Source organism: Loxodonta africana, chromosome 15 (assembly GCF_030014295.1).
Source record: "Loxodonta africana isolate mLoxAfr1 chromosome 15, mLoxAfr1.hap2, whole genome shotgun sequence".
NCBI lineage: Eukaryota > Metazoa > Chordata > Mammalia > Proboscidea > Elephantidae > Loxodonta > Loxodonta africana.
Window position 1 is genome coordinate 64,036,729 of NC_087356.1, and position 10,379 is coordinate 64,047,107.

General features: G+C 38.9%; 1 pseudogene; it reads left to right on the plus strand.

Moving 5' to 3' along the window:
• The first annotated feature begins 6,500 nt into the window (after window positions 1-6,500).
• Window positions 6,501-9,098, plus strand: LOC100675148 (olfactory receptor 8B3-like; annotated as a pseudogene).
• Window positions 9,099-10,379: the final 1,281 nt, after the last annotated feature.

A 10,379-nucleotide genomic window follows, 5' to 3' on the forward strand; every position in this document is an offset into this window, starting at 1 on the left:
GACCCTTAACAAGGTGGATTGACTCAGGGACTGCAACAGTGGCCTCAAGCATAACAACTGTGAGGATAGCACAGGACCAGGCAGTGACTCCTTCCGTTGTACATAGGTTCACTATGAGTTGTAACTGACTTGAGGGAAGCTATCAACATTATTATTTTTTATCAACATTAGAAAGCATACTACTTTACTTTCTTGCCCCCTCCCCATAATGTCTTAAATTCTACTATCATCTGATTTTTATTTCATAGTTAAAATTGATCATATCTTTCCCCCTCAATGAATCTAAACTGTATCCAGGCTGTATAGCAGTCATTCTAGAGATTTTAATACTGTTGAGTCCCTACCCTAAAAACCCAAAACTTTGGCCAAATGGAAAGACATAAGGGATAATTAAACCACCATTACAAGAGAAGATTCAGAGCAATATATACCAATAAATCAGCATCCTGAAATATATTCATTTACTCTGTTAAAAATGATTATTATTCAGCACTTGCTTACTATGTATCAATATGGAACACTATCCAAGAATTTTAGGCCCTGGGATACAAAGGTGAAAAGGGCAGATACTACCCTTACAGACTAGTCAGTGTTTTTTTTTTTTTTCCAAACTTTTGAAGCTGTGCTCCCTAAAATATTTTTGAATTCTTCTGCATGTGTTCAGGAGACAAGATGATTTTGTAGAATTCAAGCTTTATTGTAATCTTTTAAAAAATAATTTATTTTTGTTTTTGTTGTTGAAAATATACACAACAAAACATACACAAATTCAACAATTTCTACATACTGCAATTCAGTGACATTGATTACATTCTTCAAGTTATGCAACCATTCTTACCCTCCTTTACCAATAACTCACTGCCTCCTGAGCTTCCAATTTAAACTTTCAAGCAGCTGTGGTCAATTTGATCCCATATAGACAATTCTTGAATAGAGCACAGTGCTCAAGGAAGAAATTCTTTACTAATTGAAAACATTCTTTCATTTACTTAAACTTAAAGAGGCTTAAAGGACTTTTTGGTTTAAGGTTAAAAATTATCTTAGAGCAATAGTTTGGGGGCCTTATCCAGACTCAATGGTTCTAGGAAGTAATCATTATTATGAGAACAGTAGTTCTACTGGATATGTGTTTTCACACTACACATATTTTATATGTAACTCCTGCCAACCTACTACCTAGTTATAAAAAACATCTGTTGTTGTTGTGTGCCATTGAGTCAGCTCTGACTCATAGCAACCCCATGTACAACAGAACGAAACACTGCCTGGTCCTGTGCTATCTTCACAATCATTGCATGTTTCAGCCCATTGTTGCAGCCAGTGTGTCAATCCGTCTCATTGAAGGTCTTCCTATTTTTCACTGACCTTCACTTTACCAAGCACAATGTCCTTCTCCACGGACTAGTTCCTCCTGATAACATGTCCAAAATACATGAGTTGAAGTCTTGCTATCTTCGCCACAAAGGAGTATTCTGGCTGTACTTCTTCCAAGGCACATTTGTTGGCTCTTCTGGCATTCCATGGTATATTTAATGTTCTTTGCCAACATGATTATTCAAAGGCATCAGTTCTTCTTTGGTCTTCCTTATTCATTCTCCAAGCAACATCCAGTGAGTACATATTTTACTTTTCTTGTTTAATTTGTCACAATTATCATTTTTTCCCTGTTAGTGTTCTCTTTAAATCTTTTAAACCTAATATCAAGTATGCCAAAAAAGAAACAGACCCATTGCCATCCGGTCGATTCCGACTCATAGTGACCCTATAGGACAGAGTAGAACTTCCTATAGAGTTTCCAAGGAGCGCCTGATGGATTGTGAACTGCTAACCTTTTGGTTAGCAGCCATTAACACTTAACCACTACACCACCAGGGTTTCCAAAATTAGCATATAAAGAGTCCTGAGTCATCCAACTCCTAAGGTTGTGCTGGAAGATAAATTGAGCCTCCTAGGTGATCATCTCCAAGGTGGTTGTCAAAATATTGAGCAATCATTTCGGCACTGGCACCAGCCAATCAGAATAGGATATTGGCTGTGGTGCTGGAACAGAGTCTTGTAGGATCTTTGTTCTGTCAGGGGCTAACCCCTTAGTTTTGAGATCACGGGGAGGTCTATGGGTTCCTAGAGGAGGGGGAAGGCTGGGAAGAACAGTGGTGTGGCTTGGCACAGCAAGTGTCTACCAACTGCTATTAAAAAACAAACAAAAAAATGTTGCCATCCAGTCGATTCTGACACATAGCAGGCCTGTAGGGCAAAGTAGAACAGCCCCCATAGGGTTTCCAAGGAGCAGCTGGTGGATTTGAACTGCTGACCTTTTGTTTAGCAGCCAAGCTTTTAACCACCTGTGCCATCAGGGCTTCCCAATTTTTGAATAGTTTATCCACTGATGTGACTACTGGGTGTACCAGTTGAATATCAGCCTTGATCATCCCTTTCATTCTTATTCCATTGGAATTGTGAAAGTTAAATGATATAGCCTATGTTTGTTACCTCATTAATTATGTCTAGTATTATTTCAGTTTGTCTATCAATTTAGGGTCCTGGTGGTGCAGTAGTTAAGAGTTCGGCTGCTAACCAAAAGGTCGGCAGTTCCAATCCACCAGCCGCTACCTGGAAACCCTATGGGGCAGCTCTAATGTGTCTTATAGGGTCTTTATGAGTCGGAATTGGCTCAATGACGATTGTAACTATATCACATTGACAGAAAGGTCCGGTTTTGCAATTGGCTGTTAACCTAAAGGTCGATGGTTTGAATCCACCCAACAGTGGTGCACAAGAAGAGCCTGGCAATCTACTTCTGTAAAGATTACAGTCAAGGAAACCCTATGAAGCAGTTCTACTCTGTAACACATAGAGTCACTGCGAGTCAGAATCAACTCAATAACAACAGGTTAGGATGACAGGCAAAAGGAGATTAAGTGAGCTATGCAGTGTTGGGTATAGTGATATAAAAAAATTGGCCCATTCAATTCAGGTGTGATCCACACCTCCCCTTGCCATTTGTCTTTCTTTCTCTACCCTTTAGAATGATCTCATTTACCCCTATAGCTTCAGCAACCACCTCTGTTCAGGTAACCTTCTCCTTTATTTTGCTGTCTCTGTCTTATCTCCAACTCAACATGACCATCACCACTACTATTGTTACAACCACCACTACCATAATCATTTAATAAGTTTCTGTGGTGCAACGAACACCTTGTAAGATGCTTTGAACAGAACATAATTCTTTCTTTAAGGAACAGTATGGAAGCGGAGACAGGAAAGTAAATACATGAGCTATTTCAATACATTGTGGTAAGTTCTAAGGAGCCTTGGTGGTGCAGTGGTTCAAGTACTTAGCCACTAACCGAAAGATTGGTGATTGGAACCCACCAGCCACTCTGCATGAGAAAGATGTGGCAGTCTGCTTCCATAAAGATTTACAGCCTTTGAAACCCTATCAGGCTGTTCTACTCTGTCCAATAGGGCTGCTATGAGTCGGAATTGACTCAAAGGCAGTGGGTGGTAAGTTCTACAGTGGGGTTAAAGCATGTGAAGTACAGAGAAAGGAATCCGACTTAGTCGTGGTAAAACAGGAAAGCCTTCTTGGAGAAGATGATGTGAAGTAAAGTAGTGGCTTATCTACTTATGAAGGGAACAGTCTTAATGGTGGGGAGTGTTTTAACTTGGATTTTAATGTGCCTGTTTGTACATGACAGAATGCAAGTCCAGGTGTATTGTTATTCTTAAGATTAACAATAGTGAATTGATCAATAGTTAATTCATTCATTTCCCATAAGCTGTTTGCTGTTAGTGTCTTTACATTTTTGTTAATGACAATGCCATTCTCTTAATTTCCAAAATTCAAAAACATGATTATTTTGGGCTTCTTTTTCATGTCCTGTGTTATGGATTGAATTGTGTCTCCCCAAAGGGTATGCTGAAGACCTAACCCCTATAATTGTGAATATGACCTTGTTTGGAAATAGGATTTTCCTTTTGTTATGAGACCAAGAAGGTTGTACTGGAGTAGGGCAGATCCTAATTCTAATCCCTTCTGAGCAGAGTCTTATAAAAGGGAGAACAGGCTCAGAAACGGAGTCACACACAGGTGAGGACACCATGTGAGGATCCATCTACAAGCCAAGGAATATCAAGAAATGCCTGCGGCTACCAGGAAGGATTTTCCCCTAGAGCTAACAGAAAGATAGCATATCTCTGACAACACCCTGAATTAGGATTTCTAGGCTCCAGAACTGCGAGACAATAATTTTTTGTCCTTTGAAGCAGCCCACTTTGTGGTATTTTGTTACGGCAGTTCAACTCCTTGTCTCAAGATCCCTCCTCTGATTTAATCTGTGTACCACTTCTGGGTTTATCTTTCTACAAAAGGGGTTTAATCATGCCATGCTACTACGTAATATTCTTTAAAGATTCCTTGTAACAGTAAACCCCAATTCTATAAAACAGCATTCAGATCTTTGAAAAAAAAAGTTGTCCTGACTTAGTTTTACAAATTAATTTTTAATTTACACTACATGTACTCTTGGCCTCAATTAAAATGGAGTGGTCATTCTTCTCCCAATATTCCTTGTGTTTTTCTGTCTACACACCTTTACTTATACCACTTTAGTTTCAATGTTTTTATTCTGACAATTCCAATGGTCAAATCACCAGCTTCAAGATTTATTCCTTCAAAGTTTCCTGGCAATTTGTTAATAAATTTTGTCCTAAGATGAAGATATGCTTCTTTGTATTTCTCTCTGTGTACAAAATGGTGATGTCTACATAGGGCCTTGCACATCATAAACCTTCAATAAAGTTTTCTGGAATAAATGGACATAATAATGAATACATGATTCAAGTACAGTGTTCTATGTACTATTTTGAAAATTGCTCGACATAAATAAGATAGTCATTAATTTAACCTACATAAATATTAATGTAATTCCCACCATTTATTACATATAAACTCTAGAGTTGTCTTGTCCAATATGGTAGCTACTATCCACATGTGGCTACTGAGCACTTGAAAGATGACTAGTTTGAATGAAGATGCACTGTAAATATATACACCAGATTCTGCAGACTTAGTACGAAAAAATACAAATCATCTCATTAATATTTTTTAAATAATTATATGTTGTTGTGATAATACTTTGGATATATTGCATTAAACAAAATACATTATTAAAATTAGTTTCATCTTGTTTTTTATACTATTTTAATGTGGCTACTAGAAAATTTAAAATTACATGTGTGGCTTGCATTCATGGCTCAAATTATATTTCTACTGGGCCATACTGCTCTAGAGAGCATTGGATATGAGAAAATAACTCTTCTCTCTGCTTCTTCCATTTAAACTATATTTATGCTCATCAAGGAAACATCTGTGGCCTCTTCCTAATAAAAATGGCTAAGAAACTTTGAAAAAGAATTTTAGGATTCTTATTGGTTATAGTTACTGAGGAAGAAATTTTATTAAAACTTGGTTTTGTAGGACTTAGTCACAAATAGGGCACCATCTGAAATACTAAGGCTATTTCATTTAAAAGAATGGGAGAACGAATATTTTAATCTGAATGAAATCAACAGGGGTCCTACCTATGGGATATTGCTATGAGAGAACATCCCCTGACCTGCCGGGGCATGATCTGTATGCACCATGTTTAGGGAACGATAGCTCCTATACTACTGGCCTCACACTTTTTCACCTAACAAGATAAAAGAGTAGAGATGATCACTAGGTAAATGATTAGCTTTGGTGCAAAGGGATATTATTTAGCCTTCAGGTCTAGGGCTAGGAGAACCTAGGGAATCGGGATAGAGAATGTTACTCCCTTCATTAAGCTTGGGAATATGAAATCTCTAAGGTAGAGATAAAATCTGAGTTGAAGATGAAGTCCCCCAGGAGCCATTGGGAGCATCACAGCTCTGATGTACATAGAGATGTCACAGTTTCCTGGGAGAGGCTCTATCTCCGGAACTAATCATTTCCCTAAGATCTTGTGTTGTATCCCTTCCTTGTTCATCTGATACTAGAGAGGACATTGCCTCTGCTGCAACTGGAGTGGACTCCTTGGCAGAAGGTCCGTAAAATGGATTCTTGATCATTAAATCTGGAGGAGTTCCAGGGTCATTCAGAGGTTGAATTCAGTGTACTGAGGCCCTCAACTCATTCGGCAGCTGAGGAGTCCGTGCTGGGACTGTTCCCATGCATGTTATTGGAGCCAATTTAGCTCAAAATACTGATGGAAAAGATAAAATAAAACCATCTTTGGGTTCACAAGAAGGAATGTCTGAGTACCCTAATCTAACACCTCCTGGAAGAATCCTTCACCTTCTAAACGCATAAATAAGGGAGCCAAGGACTCTTCAGTTAACTTCTGCCTTTTAACTAGAAACAGCCCTGAATTTGAAGGCTTTCTGACTTCAGAATCTAGAAGGAAGGGACATAGATAATGTGAAAAGGAGACAAGGATCACTGCGGAGACAGACTCTTGGTCTCCTGGGGCATTATTCAGTGAGGTGATGTAAACTCCACGGTCTTCTAGCAATTTGACGCTTCTACAAACTTTGGTTCCTTTGCTAAAATATTAACTGGCCATCTCTGAAATAAAAACTACAGTCACCTTTGCAGAGTCTAGACTGGCTAAGGTAGAGCACAGATGAAGACAGAAAGGGCAAAAATAGGTGTGAAGTGTGGACATTATCCAAAGAAGGCCTGTTTTGAATGGGCTTTTATTCCACAACTAACATGAAGCATGTATTGAGTGCCTACTACATACCAGGAGTGTTTTATGTAGGATGAATACCAATGAATAAGGCAGACAAGATTCTGGTCTTCATGAATAAAATTACAGTGTAGCAGGAGAGAAGGCATTAAACAACTAATTACATAAATGCCATCTCATTCCTGATCCTTCCTTCATCAATGAGTCTCATTGTCTCATTTTTTTTCCTAAGTCTCACTTATCCCTGAACATTTATCCATCCTTAAACTCTACTCCACATTTGGCTACCCTTCTATGAAGTTTCTAACCTTGACTTCGCCCCCATACTTCATTTCTTAGTTTGCTCCTATCTCACCACTTATCCCACCTCTGACTCTTCCCACATTTCAGATTTTAACCCTTCTTTACACCCTCTACATCTCTGAGCCTCAGACCTTTCCTGATTCTTATTACACCCTTATCCATTCTATCCCTGAACCTTATCCTATCCACTGAACCTTAGGTAATATTCAAGCCTTACTTGTTCTCTCATTCTATATGATATATATTATATTATTCTATATAATACATAATAGCCTTACAGCATTGCTAAAATTCGCTTCATCATTGGGCCTCGTTCCATCAGTTACCACATCCATTAGCCTTACTCTACCCTTCCCTTCTTTCCTCATTTCACCCATGCACCTCATACAATGCTGATCCATACTCTTTCTGAGAATAACTTCATGTCTCATCTCCACCTGTCCATCTCTGTGTGAAGCACAAGGATCAGATGAGGCTCAGTAACATGACACAAGACATGTTTAAAAAATAAAGCTGAAAGTTTAATATTTAGAATCATGAAGTAGATATCTAAACTGAAATATCTGCTCTATTAAAAATGTTCTGCTAAATTATCATGGAAACCCTGTTGGTGTAGTGGTTAAGTGCTATGACTGCTAACCAAAGGGTCGGCAGTTCGAATCCGCCAGGTGCTCCTTGGAAACTGCTCCTATGGGGCAGTTCTACTCTGTCCTATAGGGTCTCTATGAGTTGGACTCGACGGCAGTGGGTTTGTTTGTTTGTTTTTAAATTATCATATATTTCAATTCTTCCTCACCATTATATATCAAAACTACAAGCGGCCCTATGTAGGTTCCAGCTATGACAGCCATGTCTCCCAAGGGACCTGGAGCAACCCTCTGACTCTGTAGAGTTCTTATTAATCAGAATATGTTGCTGGATGCCCTGGGGTCTGAAAGAAGGGGCTATAGCGTGCCAGAGTGTGTGTACCATTTCATGAGTGAAATGGCTCAGAAAAGCTCAGTTTCTCTCTAATTTGGCTTTCCCCTTCATCTCCATAGATCTACTCCTAGAGAAGAATGGCTGATGAAAATCACTCATTGGTGATGGAGTTTACCCTCGTGGGTTTAACCAGCAGGCCAGAACTCCAGTTACCTCTCTTCTTCCTGTTCCTAGGGATCTATCTCGTTACTCTGGTAGCCAGTCTGGGCTTGATCACATTAATTTCACACCTTCACACACCTATGTATTATTTCCTCTTTAATCTATCTTTCGTGGATATCTGTTACTCTTCTGTGTCTTCACACCCAAAATGTTAATGAACTTTGTATTGGAGAAAAACACCATCTCCTATACAGAGTGCCTGACTCAGCTCTATTTTTTCTGTTTCTTTGCCATTGCTGAATGTTATATTTTGACAGCAATGGCATATGATCGCTATGTTGCCATTTGCAAGCCATTGCTATGTAATGTTATATTGTCTCCTCGGATCTCTTCTCTGTCTGTGTTTGGGGCATATGGGATGGGATGTTGGGGTTCCCTAGCCCACACTCTGTGTATGGCAAGACTGGCTTTCTGTGATGCCAACACAATCAAGCATTACCTGTGTGACGTCCTCCCTGTGCTCCAACTCTCCTGCACCAGCACTTACACCAACGAAGTTGTGGTCTTTGTTCTTGCTGGGATGAACATTTTGGTGTCCACTAGCACCACTTTCATTTCTTATGCTTTCATAATCTCCAGCATCCTCCACATCAGCTCCACTGAAGGCAGGTCTAAAGCCCTTCAGCACCTGCAGTTCCCACATAATTACTGTTTCTCTCTTCTTCGGGGTGGCTGCATTCATGTACCTCCAACCTTCTGACACAGAATCTATGGACCAAGGAAAAGTGGCCTCAGTTCTTTACACAAATGTAGGGCCCGTGCTGAACCCTTTGATCTATAGTTTGAGGAATAAGGATGTCAAACTTGCTCTAAAGAAAACTCTGAAAAGAAAAGCGTTTTCTTAAGCTTCAGCAGAGGAACTTTTAGGACAAGATCATCCTGCTGATTGTGTTGGGATTGCCTCATGACTGTACCCTCACTGTAATCAAATGGGATACATTTTCCCCCTTGATTCAAAGACTTTTCTTTTGTTCTTTAGTAGGCTTGTCAATTCTTCTTCCACTTTCTTCTCTCTCTCTCTTTTTTTTTTTTAAAGTGTAGGTAAGTAATTGTGACATTGATGAAAAAGAAATTATTATTACTTTGTCCTTTGCTTTGCGGAATGACTTCTGTCTCTTGTGAAAATTGTGTAGATTCTACGATTGATTAATTGAATAACATCACAACATACCTATTTACACATCAAAGTGATATGTCTGTGAAAGCCTGAGGACCCTGCATTTGTAGGTGTGTCTTTGGTGACAAGAATTAATTTTCTGCTGCCACCTAATAGATCGGAAACTCTTGGAGGGTATTGTGTCTATCTTTGTACCTTTGTATTCCTACCATTTAACAGGGTTTTGTTTTGCGTTAATTCAATATTGGATGCACTTAACATTGTAGTACAAAATAAGTTGTCCTATGTACACTCCATTTTCCAGGGCATGACTTCTATTTGTTTTCTGTTTGTGAAATATGGTATGGTGGAAGTGCCTGTCATGGATTGAATTGTGTCCCCCCAAAATATCTGTTAACTTGGCTAGGACATGATTCCCTTGTATGATTGTCTACCATTTTATCTTCTGATGTGATTTCCGTATGTATTATAAATCCTACCACTGTGAGGTAATAAGGTGGATTAGTGGCAGTTATATTGATGAGGTCTACAAGATTAGGTAGTGTCTTAAGCCAATCTATTTTGAGATACAAAAGAAGGAAGCTAGCAGAGATACATGGGAACTTCACACCACCAAGAAAGCGGTGTTGGGAGCAGAGTGCGTCCTTTGGACCTGAGGTACCTGTGCTGACATGCTCCCAGATGGAGGGAAGACTGATGATAAGGATCTTTCTCCAGAGCCAACAGAGAGAAAAAGCCTTTCCTTGGAGCCAGCACCCTGATTTTGGACTTCTAGCCTACTGGACTGTGAGAGAACAAACTTCTCTTTGTTAAAGCCATCTACTTGTGGTATTTCTGTTATAGCAGCACTAGATGACCAAGACAGTGCCCAAATCATTTAATATAAAATTTAAAAAATAATTAAGGAGCTCATAAAATTCCCGCAATGCCTATTTCTGTATTTTTTTTTTAATTCTCAGAAAGTTTTTATTTTATTTTTAATTTTCAGGAAGTTAATGTAAATCATATATATTTTTTCTTTTTTGTGATTTGAGAGCATTATCTCATTAGACACCATTTTTAAGTTGATATAGTTTCACATTTTAAGGCAAAAATAGAATATA